Raw genomic sequence first — 15204 nt, 5'->3', positions numbered from 1 at the left:
CACGCACACACACGTCCCCCAACATACAGACACACACTTCTCTTTCTTCCCCAGGCTATGCAATCCAGTCCATAGCCCCACTCCAGTCCCATCCTTGATCAGTTTAACCCAAGTTAAGTTCTCCACATGCCTAGGTTATATGTGATCTGTGTGTGATTTTATATGATAGGATGCTGTTCTTTAATTGCTTCAGATTTCTCTAGCAAGATTCTAAGCCCATGGGTCTTGCCATCTGCCTATTTACCACCCCCACTAAGTACCCTAGGAGGCCCCTCTGTCCATGGCAAGAATACTGGAGTGGGTTGCCATTACCTTCTCCAGGGGATTTTCCCAACCCAGGAATCGAACCCGGGTCTCCTGCATTGTAGGCAGATTCTTTACCGACTGAGCTATGAGGGAAGCCCTACTATTAAGGGATAAATGGATGCTTAAAAAGTGAAGTGAAAGTCACTCATTCATGTCTGACTCTTTGCTACCCCATGGACTATACAGTCCATGGAATTCTCCAGGCCTGAATACTGGAGTGGGTAGCTGTTTCCTTTTCCAGGGGATCTTCTCAACCCACGGATTGAACCCAGATCTCCCATGTTGCAGGTGGATTCTTTACCAGCTGAGCCACAAGGGAAGCCCCAAAAGTAGAAATATTATTTGCATACAAGGACAGAAGAGCAAAAATAGTAATTTTAGAAATGTTTAAATTAAAAATATATTTTTGCCTTGTCCCAGTTGAGATATTAACCTAAATATTATTCCTAAAACAGGGAGAGAGAAAGAGAATCTGTAATCTAGATAATCCTGCCCTCTCCTTTATTAATAAATATGCTACTAATGCTACTTTTTAATGGCAAAGGAACTTTAAAGTTTTCTTTAGTGGTGACAAATTTTGAACTATCATGTTTTCTCATTTGACTTCCTTGTGATGAGTTTCAAACAAATGTCCTACATAATCAGAAAGACTATGTGAGTTTTATTTATAATAGCTCTGTAAGTTTAACATTAATATACTAAGCAATATTGAAGCTATATGTTTAAATTTTTAAAGACTTTTTATATTGGAACATTCTTCACATTGGACAATAGTTTAGAGGTAGGCACATTGTGTTAATCAAGGATATCTCAATCCATTCTTCAGTAAGGACTTAGACTTGAATACATCACATCATGACTTCAAAAATAGCATCATTTAGAAATCGATTTGGAGAAGGAAATGGCAACCCACTCCAGTACTCTTGCCTGGAAAAAACCATGGACAGAGGAGCCTGGTAGCTATGGTCCATGGGGTTTCAAAGAGTTGGACACAACTGAACGACTTCACTTTCTTTCTTTCTAGAAATCAGTTAGGCTATAGTGTAATAAAGTATACAGATGCATTTTTATATCACTAAGAACAATTTCAAGACTAAGAGGGCTTATCAAGCATAAATAAATATTGTTTTAATATCAGCATCAGTTCAGTTCAGTTCCTTAGTCATGTCTAACTCTTTGTGACCCCATGGACTGCAGCACACCAGGCTTCCCTGTCCATCACCAACTCCCGGAGTTTACTCAAACTCATGTCCATTGAGTCGCTGATGCCATCCAACCATCTCATCCTCTGTCGTCCCCTTCTCCTCCTGCCTTCAATCTTTCCCAGCATCAGAGTCTTTTCCAAGGAGTCAGTTCTTAGCATCAGATGGCCAAAGTATTGGAGTTTCAGCTTCAGCATCAGTACTTCCAATGAATATTCAGGTCTGATTTCCTTTAGGATGGACTGGTTGGATCTCCTTGCAGTCCAAGGGACTCTCAAGAGTCTTCTCCAACACCACAGTTCAAAAGCATTAATTCTTTGGTGCTCAGCTTTCTTTATAATCCAACACTCACATCCATACCTGACTACTGAAAAAACCATAGCTTTGACTAGATGGACCTTTGTTGGCAAAGTAATGTCTTTGCTTTTTAATATGCTGTCTAGCTTGGTCATAACTTTTCTTCCAAGGAGCAAGCATCTTTTAATTTCATTTAATTTTAAATATCAGCATATTTCCCCAGTAATTAAAATAAATTATAAAATATATTCTAGAGTAACCCAGTTTTTACCAGATGTTTCAAATCCATGTTTGAAAAACCCCCTTAAAATGCCATTAAGAATATAACCCTGTAATTTTATATTCCATTTTTTATTGGCTTAGGATATTAACCTTCTAATAGCAACTGAATTTTTAATGTATATTCAAGTACACTTTAGAATAATTTGTTTCATTTCAGATATAAACTGTTAAAAACAACATAAATGATGTTGGGTTTTGTATATGTGTTGTACTCATTATTTTATTAAATTATTTTTATCATGATCATAGTTATTTTAAGTCAAAATAAATGGGAACAATTTGGGTGTCAGTTGGACGTAAGAGTAAGTGAGTCTTGAAACTTCATTAATTTGTTAGAGAAATGAGCACTCTGGATATTAATCGGTGATAAATAAAACTGGATGGTTGGATTTCTTGATTTTACAACTATTTAAAAGAAAAGGGGAAGTGGGCATATTCCTGTAAACCCATTCCTATAGCTAATACTTTTTTAAAAAACAAAAAACTAAAACTTTCAGTTCAAAGGCTCTCCTGAGAGTTAAATAATTGTAAGGATCAGGGACAAATAATTATAAGCCTTTATTTTATTAACCCAGAAAAACTATAAGTAATAATTTTCTCTATTCATCTAACTAAACTGGGCTTGTGGTTTATTTCTGAAGGAGAGATCATAAAAAAGATTGTTTAACGATTGTAAATTAATGTTCAAGAGAATTCAGTTATTCATTCAACAAACATTTATGCACCACCTATTATGTTCCCCTTTATACATGGAACAAATTAGCAAAGCAAATGTTTCATCCCATCAAAAAGGATTGAATTCTGGGTAACAAGTTCAGGAAAAGATCAATTATATCATAAAACTGCACTTCACAGGTGTCAGACATTGCTGAAGGAATGAGATTATTAGCTTCTAAGCTTATAGTAGTTGCCAATAGGTGGGTATATGGTTTTGTGCAGTGATTCAGTAAATCAGTGGCCAGCTCCCCAGGCCTCCTGATAAAGTCATGTTTCACCAACACAACAACAATATTCATCAACCAGGGCTGTATGATTTGGTATTTTCTACACTTAGTAGGAAGGAAATGAATTATTATTGATTTGATTAACGTTTGCTTTTAAATTGCAAGGGAAAGTGTCAAATATGAAGGACAGCACAGATTTCTTTTTTTACTTAGAAATATCTACCTGAAACTACCTTTTTCATAAATTCAGGCAGTGCCGGACAAGCTTAGCAGAACAGGCTAGAATGAATTCACAGAAAATAGTATTATGATAAAAAGTATGTACCTGGGAGAACTGAGAGCCACACACTGGTAACTTCAGTCCTATTTGGTAGTCAAGTAAGTTTTACTTTTTGAAACTTGAAAAAGCCAGCACTAAAGTAAGTGTAACATGAGGGAGAAACTGGATTCTTTGGAAAGAGAAATTTACATCCCCTATTACTTCTCTTGGAGAAGGCAATGGCACCCCACTCCAGTACTCACCTGGAAAATCCCATGGATGGAGGAGCCTGGGAGGCTGCAGTCCATGGGGTTGCGAAGAGTCAGACACGACTGAGCGACTTCTCTTTCACTTTTCACTTTCATGCATTGGAGAAGGAAATGGCAACCCACTCCAGTGTCCTTGCCTGGAGAATCCCAGGGACAGCAGAGCCTGGTGGGCTGCCACCTATGGGGTCGCACAGAGTCGGACATGACTGAAGCGACTTAGCAGCAGCCACAGCAGCATTACTTCTCTGGGCTTCCCAGGTGGTACAGTGATAATGAGTCCACCTGCCAATACAGGAGACACAGGTTCAACCTCTGGCTCAGGAAGATCCCCTGGAGTAGGAAATAACAACCCACTTGAGTATTCTTGCCTGGAAAATTCCATGGCAGAAGAGCCTGGTGGGCTACAGTCCATGGGGTCACAAAGAGTCAGACATGACTGAGTGACTGAACACATATTCACAATATTTCTCTAGGGCCAGCTCTACCTCTCCCACTCCACAATTCACCTGCCATCCTTCATAAAATGGCTAAAGGCTAATACCAGCCTAACTCCATCATGTCAATGTCAAACACATCAGCAATAATAGGAAATGCTTTTTGGGGTCAAGAGATTCAAATAATTGTTTTGAGTGATCACAACTGATACAGAAATTTCTCTATTGAATTTGCTTTTTTTAAAATATATGCTTCTGTTTTGTACAAATTAGTATTGCTTTCACTTTGATTTCTACACTATTTCAAAACTTTTAGTAAGCATTATTTTTGAGAAATTCAGATATAATTACAGTGCATTCACTTTAAAAGAATGCAAATGAAAAAAAAAATTTCCTATTTCTCTTCCCTCATCATCAATGCACAGACTTGAAATTGCTAGATGTTTCCTCTTTCTAAGGGATATAGATTTTCAGGGTTATTGTGATATAAGGGATTTAAACAAATTCACGTGTCAATGGACACTGAAGGGCAAATCAAAGGCCAAAAACCAAGGCTGCCCACTCCACATCGTCCTCAGGATCCCAATGACTCAATTTCATGAACCAACCAAAGTAACAGAGAAAACACAAAACAAAGGTTGTGATTCCTGCTGATGAAATAAATGGCATCGTTGGATGAATAATACAAACAGCTGTTTTAGGTCTGTAAAAATAAAAAAAGCATTTCTAAGGCATAAATGTCACAACAAGGATGAGTTAATGGAAAATGGAGTCTGAAAGGCTCTGAGGAGGATGGACCTAATTGTGTCTAAGTTTATAAGGCTGATGAATATTCCTAGGGAATAATATCACAACAGATTGAATTCTTATTATATATAGCATATTACATTGTTTCAATGAAATAAAAGGACTTATAAATCTTTGGACAGAATGAAATTTCAGGGGAGCAGGAAGTATTTCGTTGGCTATCTTAAAAGCCTTCTCAAAAGAAATTTACATCTTTTAGTTTCTATGTTATCAACAGTAAGTCACTGGTTTGTTTATTAGCATAGAACAAAAAAATTCAATGGAAAAATGTTTAGTTAGCTTATTCATACATATTACGTAGACAGAAATATCTTTGCATTATTTATATTTTTTATTTTTAGTAAAAATTGATTATACTGGTATATTTTAGAAATAACAAGAATTTATATCTTTCTAACTATTTTAATATGACAAAAAGTGTAGCTCTAACTAAGAGTCAGAAGACCTGAATTCAATTCTATTTCAGTGCTGCTAATAAACTACTGAGTGAACCAGCTAATGTCATCAATCTTTCTTGATTTTTGTCTCATCATTTTTAAAAGAACCTCTGAGACACACTCTTTCCACTCTGACACTTAGATTCTTCCACTGTTTAAACTATGCATTTTTATTCTAAGACTCTCATGGGACAAAATTTTAATTCATATACACTGCATTATATCTCTCAAACAGATTAAAGAATAATGGATTCATATAATAACAAAATATCCTACTTCCATAAGCACCCAAAAGAAATTAAGGAAATTCTAAATGTGTGGAAAATATCTGCTCTACACACATAAATAAACTTAAAACAATTCTATACCCTGAAAGTTATATTAGCTATAAAACAATTGAGAAAATATCTTTGATTGTAGAAAAAAATATATCATACATCATTTTGACACTTTAAAGGAGATAGCTGTGAGAATGACTGAAATAACACATTAGATGGAGGGGACATGAGACACATCCAGATTCAAACGCTATGGGTACTTGGGAAGTAGAAACTAGGTATTATTTTATTTACAATTCCAGGAACCAAATAGAGTTAGAAACCAGCAGTGCACCATGAAAACTCAAGAGAACTTCCGTGGGTACATGCTCAGTCACTTCAGTCGTGTCCAACTCTGAGACTGAGACCCTATGGACTGTGGCCTGACAAGCTCCTCTGTCCATGGGATTCTCCAGGCAAGAATACTGAAGTGGGTTGCCATGCCCTCTTCTAGGGGATCTTCCCAACCCAGGGATCAAACCCATGTCTCCTGCATCTCCTGCACTGCAGACAGGTTCTTTACCGCTGAGCCAAGGGGGAAGCCCCAGGAAAATTTAGGTAGCTTAAAAATAATTGCAGCTGTACAAGGTACTTGTGAATCTGAACTTGCTTTTTACTTCTTTTACTTGTCTTTCAGCTGACCCCTCAAAGTATCAGCTAGACACTCTCCTATCATACTCAGCACAGTCCTGGCACTTATCACAACCATTCAGAATCCCCCAATAAATGCTAGGATTCTCTAGTCTCTTTCATTCACAATTTAATCCCTAAAACCCAGCAAAGAACCCAGCACAATATTTATTTGTTGAATGAATAAATAAATGGATGCATGAATGACTGCAGATTTCCTCTATGTCTCAACCTCTAACAATCTCGTTGCTCACCTGAATCACTGCAGCTTTCTAACTAGATGGACTATTTTCAATGGCTCAGCTACCCTTCCTGACCATTCTCTGTACACTAACCAAAATGAGTTTTCTAAAACCAAACTTGATAATCTCTCTGTCCTATATAAAACCCCTCAGTGGCTCCCTAACACTCTTCAGTTCAGTTCAGTTCAGTCGCTCAGTCGTGTCCGACTCTTTGCGACCCCATGAATTGCAGTACACCAGGCCTCCTTGTCCATCACCAACTCCCGGAGTTCACCCAGACTCACGTCCATCGAGTCAGTGATGCCATCCAGCCATCTCATCCTCTGTCGTCCCCTTCTCCTCCTGCCCCCAATCCCTCCCAGCATGAGAGTCTTTTCCAATGAGTCTACTCTTCGCATGAGGTGGCCAAAGTACTGGAGTTTCAGCTTTAGCATCATTCCTTCCAAAGAAATCCCAGGGCTGATCTCCTTCAGAATGGACTTGTTGTATCTCCTTGCAGTCCAAGCAACTCTCAAGAGTGTTCTCCAACACCACAGTTCAAAAGCATCAATTCCTCAGCGCTCAGCTTTCTTCACAGTCCAACTCTCACATCCATACCTGACCACTGAAAAAACCATAGCCTTGACTAGATGGACCTTTGTTGGCAAAGTAATGTCTCTGCTTTTGAATATGCTGTCTAGGTTGGTCATAACTTTCCTTCCAAGGAGTAAGCGTCTTTTAATTTCATGGCTGCAGTCACCATCTGCAGTGATTTTGGAGCCCCCCAAAATAAAGTCTGACACTGTTTCCACTGTTTCCCCATCTATTTCCCATGAAGTGATGGGACCAGATGCCATGATCTTCGTTTTCTGAATGTTGAGCTTTAAGCCATCTTTTTCACTCTCCTCTTTCACTTTCCTCAACAGGATGTTTAGTTCCTCTTCACTTTCTGCCATAAGGGTGGTGTCATCTGCATATCTGAGGTTATTGATATTTCTCCCAGAAATCTTGATTCCAGCTTGTGCTTCTTCCTGCCCAGCGTTTCTCATGATGTACTCTGCATATAAGTTAAATAAGCAGGGTGACGACATACAGCCTTGACGTACTCCTTTTCCTATTTGGAACCAGTCTGTTGTTCCATGTCCAGTTCTAACTGTTGCTTCCTGACCTGCATACAGATTTCTCAAGAGGCAGGTCAGGTGGTCTGGTATTCCCATCTCTTTCAGAATTTTCCACAGTTGGTTGTGATCCACACAGTCAAAGGCTTTGGCATAGTCAATAAAACAGAAATAGATGTTTTTCTGGAACTCTCTTGCTTTTTCTATGTTCCAGCAGATGTTGGCAATTTGATCTCTGGTTCCTCTGCCTCTTCTAAAACCAGCTTGAACATCTGGAAGTTCACAGTTCACATATTGCTGAAGCCTGGCTTGGAGAATTTTGAGCATTATTTTACTAGAGTGTGAGATGAGTGCAATTGTGTGGTAGTTTGAGCATTCTTTGGCATTGCCTTTCTTTGGGACTGGAATGAAAACTGACCTTTTCCAGTCCTGTGGCCACTGCTGAGTTTTCCAAATTTGCTGGCATATTGAGTGCAGCACTTTCACAGCATCATCTTTCAGGATTTGAAATAGCTCAACTGGAATTCTATCACCTCTGCTAGCTTTGTTCATAGTGATACTTTCTAAGGCCGACTTGACTTCACATTCCAGGATGTCTGGCTCTAGGTGAGTGATCACACCATAGTGATTATCTTGGTCTTGAAGATCTTTTTTGTACAGTTCTTTTGTGTATTCTTGACACCCGTTCTTAATATCTTCTGCTTCTGTTAGGTCCATACCATTTCTGTCCTTTATCAAGCCCATCTTTGCATGAAATGTTCCCTTGGTATCTGTAATTTTCTTGAAGAGATCTCTAGTTTTTCCCATTCTGTTGTTTTCCTCTATTTCTTTGCATGGATAGTCTAAACTCTTTGATGTGTTTTACAAAGCCACTTTTAATCTGGACCGTGTATACCTTGATCACCTAATCTATTCTCAATCCCTGTTTACACACCATTCTCCAGCTGTACTGAATGTTTCCTGTTACCATGAACACGTCATTCCCTCTCTCTACTCAGAACTTTTATCCTTGCTTTAGCCTGGACCACTGGTTTCCAACCACCCACTTCTCTTGGTTAAGAAATTTCTCCTTGAGTTTGTTTTCTAGAAAACGAACTCATGGTTGCCAGGGGCAAGGGATAGTTAAGGACTTTGGGAAAGTCATGTACACACTGTAATATTTAAAACAGATAACCATCAAGGACCTATTATATAGCACATGGAACTCTACTCAATGTTACGTGCCAATCTGGACGGGAAGGGGGGTTGGGGGAGAATGGACACATGTATAAGTATGGCTGAGTCACTTCAATATTCACCTGAATCTATCACACTGTTAATCAGCTATACTCCAATACAACATGTTTTTGGTGTTAAAAATAAAAATAAAGAAATATTAAATCCAAGAAAAAAGACATTTCTCCTTCCAGGAAGCTATCCCTGATCGCTCAAATCTGGATTAGGTGCATATCCTAAGTGGTTTCCCTGCCATGGAAATCCTCAGCACATCATATTTTAATTATCTATTTCACCATCTTGACTGTAAGATCTGTGGATACAAGTATTGCACCCATCTAATTCACCACTGACTTCCACAATAGCTACTACACTGCCTGGCATCTGGCATCCTTAGAATATATTGGACCTAACTCTTTTCCATAAGCCCAGAATAGTTTATTAATAGTTTATCATTGTTATATTAGATAGCATGAAAACCTGGACCTGAAAGAAGAAAATAAGGGAGACATAAATCAAGGGGAGGAAAGGTTAAGTATTTAGTTTAAAGGTAAAGTATTCTGGATTAAGAGTCAATTAGGCACAAGTTGTAACGGACAAGCTCAGGACAGAGATGGGGGTGGGTGGGTGGGGCCAGTCAACAGCCACAGGATATGGCTCCAGTACCCACAGCAGTACAGGGAAGACTAAAAGTTGCTGGGGACTTAAAATTAAGCTTTTCCAGTCTAGATGGAAGACCTATCTGTCAGCTATGGAAGGAAGTTCAACACAGAGGTTAAATAAAGGACAGCAATAGCCAATAATAGATACTTGTTATATGAATAAATAAATGGATGGTTAGATGAATGCAGATTTCCTCTGATTTTCTGGGTAATGTGCTTAGGTTCTAAGAGGCTAGCAAGAGAGTAACCCAGTCTTCTGATAGAAAAGCTAACCATGACAGTGAAGAGGTCAGAGGGAGGCAGTGTAATACATAATGAACTTGACTTCTCGCATTCACTCTACAGATATACCTTAGAGTGTCAAGTAGCTTAGAGCTATTATCTCACTAAATCTTCTGCAAGGTAGGCATTATTATTCATTTTATTTTGCAAACGAGAAAATTGAGACTCTGAGGAAAAAATAACTTACTAGTGATGAGTGCAACAATATTTAAATATATGCCTTTTGCCTCCCAAGCCCAAACTCTTAACTTTCCATGCTCTTCTGCCTTATATCATAATAAACATCATCAGTTCAGTTCAGTTCAGTTCAGTCACTCAGTCATGTCTGACTCTTTGTGACCCCATGGACTGCAGCATGCCAGGCCTCCTTGTCCATCACCAACTCCTGGAGTTTACTCAAACTCATGTCCATTGAGTCGGTGATGCCATCCAACCATCTCATCCTCTGTCATCCCCTTCTCTTCCCACCTTCAATCTTCCCCAGCATCAGGGTCTTTCCCAATGAGTCAGTTCTTCGCAGGTTCAATCCCTGGGTCAGGAAGATCCCCTGGAGAAAGGAATGGCTACCCTCTCCAGTATTCTTGCCTGGAGAACTCCATGGACAATGGAGCCTGGCAAGCTACAGTCCAATGGGTTGCAAAGAGTTGGACACAGCTGAATGACTAACACAATTCAGACAATGAAGAATCTGCCTGCAATGCAGGAAACCTGGGTTTGATCCCTGGGTTGGGAAGATCCCTTGGAGAAGGAAATGGCAACCCACTCCAGTATTCTTGCCTGGAGAATTCCATGGACAGAGGAGCCTAGCAGTCTGCAGTCCACAGGGTCACAAAGAGTCAGATAGGACTGAGTGACTAACACTTACACTTTCACAACTCTCATAGTTTGAAACTGAGACTTAGAAAGGAAAAGTATTTTGTCTAATGTCAAATGGGTAACAAGAGTTGGAGCTGGATTTAAACCTAGGTCTACCTGTCTCAAAAGCTTAAATGTTCACCCTTTGCATTGTTATCTCCATGCTTAAAAATTAATCTTTACCAGAAGAGTCCTGGGTTAGGGCCACACAATGAACAAGGGTGTGTTGGGATAGAGTTTCAGCACCAAGGTGGAAAAGAAGAGATCGAATCCTTCCTACTGCCAGCCCTGGCCATGACTGATCTTAGTAGCAGCCAGTCTGGTTAGGACTGGGTCGGGGGGTGAATTGGAAAGAGAGGTTCAGGAAGAGATTAAGGAAGGGGTGCCAAGCAATCTGGACAGTTTGCCCAGAGGACCAGTGGTTCCAGGGATGCAGAGGTGAGAGCTAAGTGGACTAGATACCCAGTCAAGAATGAATGGCAGCTGATAGAAATAATAAATGGAAAAGCAAAAATGTGGAATAAGCAATATAAAACCATCTTAACCATTTAAAGTTTGGTTAGCAAAACTTCTAACTATATTTTACATATTTCTGTGCACTTATATCCTATAACTTGGTCATTCTGCAATGTTGTGATGAGATAGAATTTTCACCGCTAAAACCATTTAAAATAGACTATTTCTTTTGGTTTGTTTGGACATAGTCACATACCATACATCCCAGATGAAGCAACTGGGGAATGATCTTTTGATTAATTCCAAGAAAATATCCCCAATATGAAATGGTCTAAAAGAGATCAACAATGTGATAATTGTGAAAGAGTTTATCTCTCTCCCTCTCAGCTTGCCTTAATTGTTTTCTCCAATGTTTGCAGTGCGATTGGATTACATTAAAAATAATAATGACTATTAATTAGAAGATTTAAATTAGGCTGCAAATATTTTTCCTTTCTAATATGCTAATTGCCAAGGAAGAAGTTCTATGTGGAAACTTGAGAGAATCCACCAAATAAGGAAGAGCTGTCTCAAGGCAAATGTTCCAACAGACAGCTCATTCCTTTGTTTGATTGTTTTTTTCATTAAGTTCATCCTATAGGAAGGAAAAACCCAACAGATGATATTTTTACTCTTCTCCTTGTTAAGAGTTTAGCAATATCGTGTGATGGTAAGAGTAACAGATTCAAAGTTAGATACCTGGAATTCAATTGTGGGTATACCACTAACTAGCTATGTAACTTAGGGCAAATCTCCTTTCTGTAGGCCTCTTTTGTCACATCTGTAAAAATATCCTGCTGCTGCTGCTGCTGCTAAGTTGCTCACTTGTGTCCAACTCTGTGCGACCCCATGGACTGCAGTCTAGCAGGCTCCGCCATCCATGGGATTTTCCAGGCAAGAGTACTGGAGTGGGGTGCCACTGCCTTCTCTGGTAAAAATATCCTAATCCTTTTCAATTATGAGATACAGTGATACTAAACTGATTGATTCTAACAGCTCTAATGTGTTAAGTGTTTGAGTATTAAGATCCTGCTTGTGAGCGTACCTACCCCACAGCAGTAGTTGTGGTAGTAATTCATTTCCTAGGAATTCCCAACTGGTGACCGTTCACTCCCTTCCTTCAATATCTAATCTTTAGCTGTTTCAAAACAAGAAATAATACTAGAATGAAAATAGAAGCCAAATTTCCCCCCATGGAACCCTGAGAATAGTTCTGTAGCACCTGCTTCTCTATTTTGTTCATTATAAAAAATAAAATAAAATCTCCATGTCCATCTGGTATTATTAAAAGGTTGCCAACCTGGCACCAATCATGGATATGAAATTCACTGATTCTTATCTAAAACAAATTTTATACTTTCTGTTCATAGGCTTAGCATGAATGGAATCAGCAGATTTTGCAGTTAACTAATTAGTGACATTTATTTCCAATAAACAAACCACAAACTCCATATAACTAATTTTATCCTGTGCTCTTCAAAACAGGATACAGAAATAGCAATTTAAATTTGGGGGAAAAAATAAAACAATCCTACCAATGCTTATTTTATTTTAAAAATATATCCTGCCATCCATTTATTTTTAAATGACTACTGATATGAAATCTAATAAATGACAGATTTGAAAATAGATAAATAAACCTTCAAAAAATTGGGTGCACATGAATATATATATATATATATATACACACACACACTATCAAATCTATAAAATAATAGCCAAATAACTATTTTAATAAAATTATAACTTTGGCTATAGATACACTCTCATGAATCTTCATAATTGAAGTAATAAGGAAACAGGAAAACTACATATTCATTCCAATAAATATAGCACCATGAGTACGTATAATCAGTACAACAGAATATTGAGCAGCGTTCCCTGTGCTATACAGTAGGTCCTTGTTGGTAATCCATTTTAAATAAAACAGTATACACATGTCAATCCCAAACTCTCTAACTTCCATGTTGATGTCCAATCCTGAGTAAAACCAACACTGTGATGAGAGAAGCTACATTATTCTTTGCCCAGAGCTTCACAGCAGACATTGTTCCTGTGTATAGCACTAAAGATAGTTTTTCTCAGCAGCAATATCCTGGTGAAATAAAACACTGAAAGTACATGGAATATGGGCAAGTTATACATGAACTTCACGGAAGAGACAGTACATAGTCCCCTCCTCACTTTGCCGTGTTTCATCAAACTCAGAAGCTCATCTCTATCTTCCCAGGGAAAGTACCTTCCAAAAATAAGCTGGATTTGGAGGGCAAAGTGGTAGAGGAGGTATGGGGTAAACTTGACTCACAGCTACAAATTGTTAACATTCTAAAAAGAGAACCTAGGGCCAATGGAATGTGTAGTAATTAAATGAAATTATCACATATCTCCTTAAGTAGAAACAGAATAATACCCACCATTTATTATATGCATTCTGTGCCAGGCTCTGTGTTATGTGCTTTATGTATGCTATTTCATTTAAAACTCCAAAAAACCCTGAAAAGTCAATGTTATTATCTCCTTTTAAAAGATAAGGGGCGCCGCCCACAGCCCAGAGGCCCCAGCTCCCCTTCTTGGGCCCTTCCGAGCAAGGGCCGCGCCATGCCCAACCCCGGGCTGCGGGGCTGCCGGCCGCTCCCTCTTTCGGGCGCCGGGGTCCAGCCCCAGAAAAATAAAAAATAAAAAAATAAAAGATAAGGAAATTGAGGCTTAGAGAAGTTAAATGATTTGCTCAGTTACTGGGGATATATAGTAGAACTGGAATTTAAATTTAGGCTTAGCTAATTCAAAAGCACATGCTCTATTTACCAGTTTGTGTTGTTTCATCGCTCAGTCGTGTCCAACTCTTTGCAACCCCATGGACTATAGCCTGCCAGGCCACTCTGTCCATGGGATTTCCCAGGCAAGAATACTAGAGTGGGTTGCCATTTCCTTCTCCAGGGGATATTTCTGACCCAGGGATCGAACCCACGTCTCCTACAAGTCTCCTGCAATGCAGGAAGATTCTTTACTGCTGAGACTCCGGGGAAGTCCAACCAACAACAAAATGTCCTATCAAATCAATATATGGCTCAGAACTTTCAGAAAACAAAACGGTAAGTGTTACTCATTTGTAGGTCCTCTAGTACCATCTCTCAACTCAATTAGGCAGCAAGAATAAAAAAGTGATAGCAGAAGGATCAGAAGACAGAAGAGGAGTTAAGATTAAATTTAGAAAGGCCATACTAGTAATTCCTAGGCATACCTCAGAAAAGACAGGTTTAATTAATGAACCAAAAGATACAGTAGACATTCTGTATTAAAGGAAGAAAGAAAGAAAAGAAAAATAAATTTGGCATGAATCTCTTTTTGTGTTCCCAAATGACAGCATTTTATGCATTGTTGCTTTCTTGAGGTTACAGAACTAAGAAGTCCAGAATTAATCTGCCTGGTTTTGTATTTGCATTTCTCAGCATTATGTTAGTGTGTGTTGTGGCAGAGAAGACAGAGGCAAAGAACACCCACACTGAAAATCCTGTGGGAAATAATAGTATTCAGAGTAAATCTACAAAGTGTAGCATAGACATACACACAAAAAGGGTGCTTTTGGCTGCTTTGTACAGCTTTACTCACCTACATACAGAGAAAAAATTATCCTCACAACTTCATTTTGAATTAGGAAATAATACCTTAGAGTAAGAAAAACTAAAGCACACTGGTTATAAAAAAATTAAACCTCATGTATTAAACTCTGAGTTTTTTATTTTTTGGTTGTTTTTTTGTGTGTTTGTTTGGTTTGGTTTGGTTCCTCTTGATTTGGCTTTGGAAGATTATTGTATCATCTCAGAAAATGATGTTTCTATACTAAGATTTCCACGTTTAAAAATTTTCAGGTATCTGGATGAATAAACATGTAACTATTTAGCTATAATAATTAAACAGTTAAATTATTTCTTCAACAATACTTGTTTTTAACTATCATGTGCAAGCAACACAAGAGATAGAGTAATAAAACTGCATGTCTGACCTAAAGAAGCTTAGAATCTATTAAAATTTAAAAAAGGGGAATGCCTACGTTATAATGGTAAAATAATTACCTATAACTGGTGGACTAAATGCCATAAGAGGGGAAAGGATCAGTACCAGCTGGGTGATGAGGAATGGCTTGATGGAGAGGCTACATTTGAGTTGGCTTT

This window comes from Bos mutus, chromosome 4 (genome assembly GCF_027580195.1).
Source record: "Bos mutus isolate GX-2022 chromosome 4, NWIPB_WYAK_1.1, whole genome shotgun sequence".
NCBI classification, from domain to species: Eukaryota; Metazoa; Chordata; class Mammalia; order Artiodactyla; family Bovidae; genus Bos; species Bos mutus.
The sequence above is the reverse complement of the archived record's forward strand: the minus strand, read 5'-3'. Positions refer to the sequence as shown.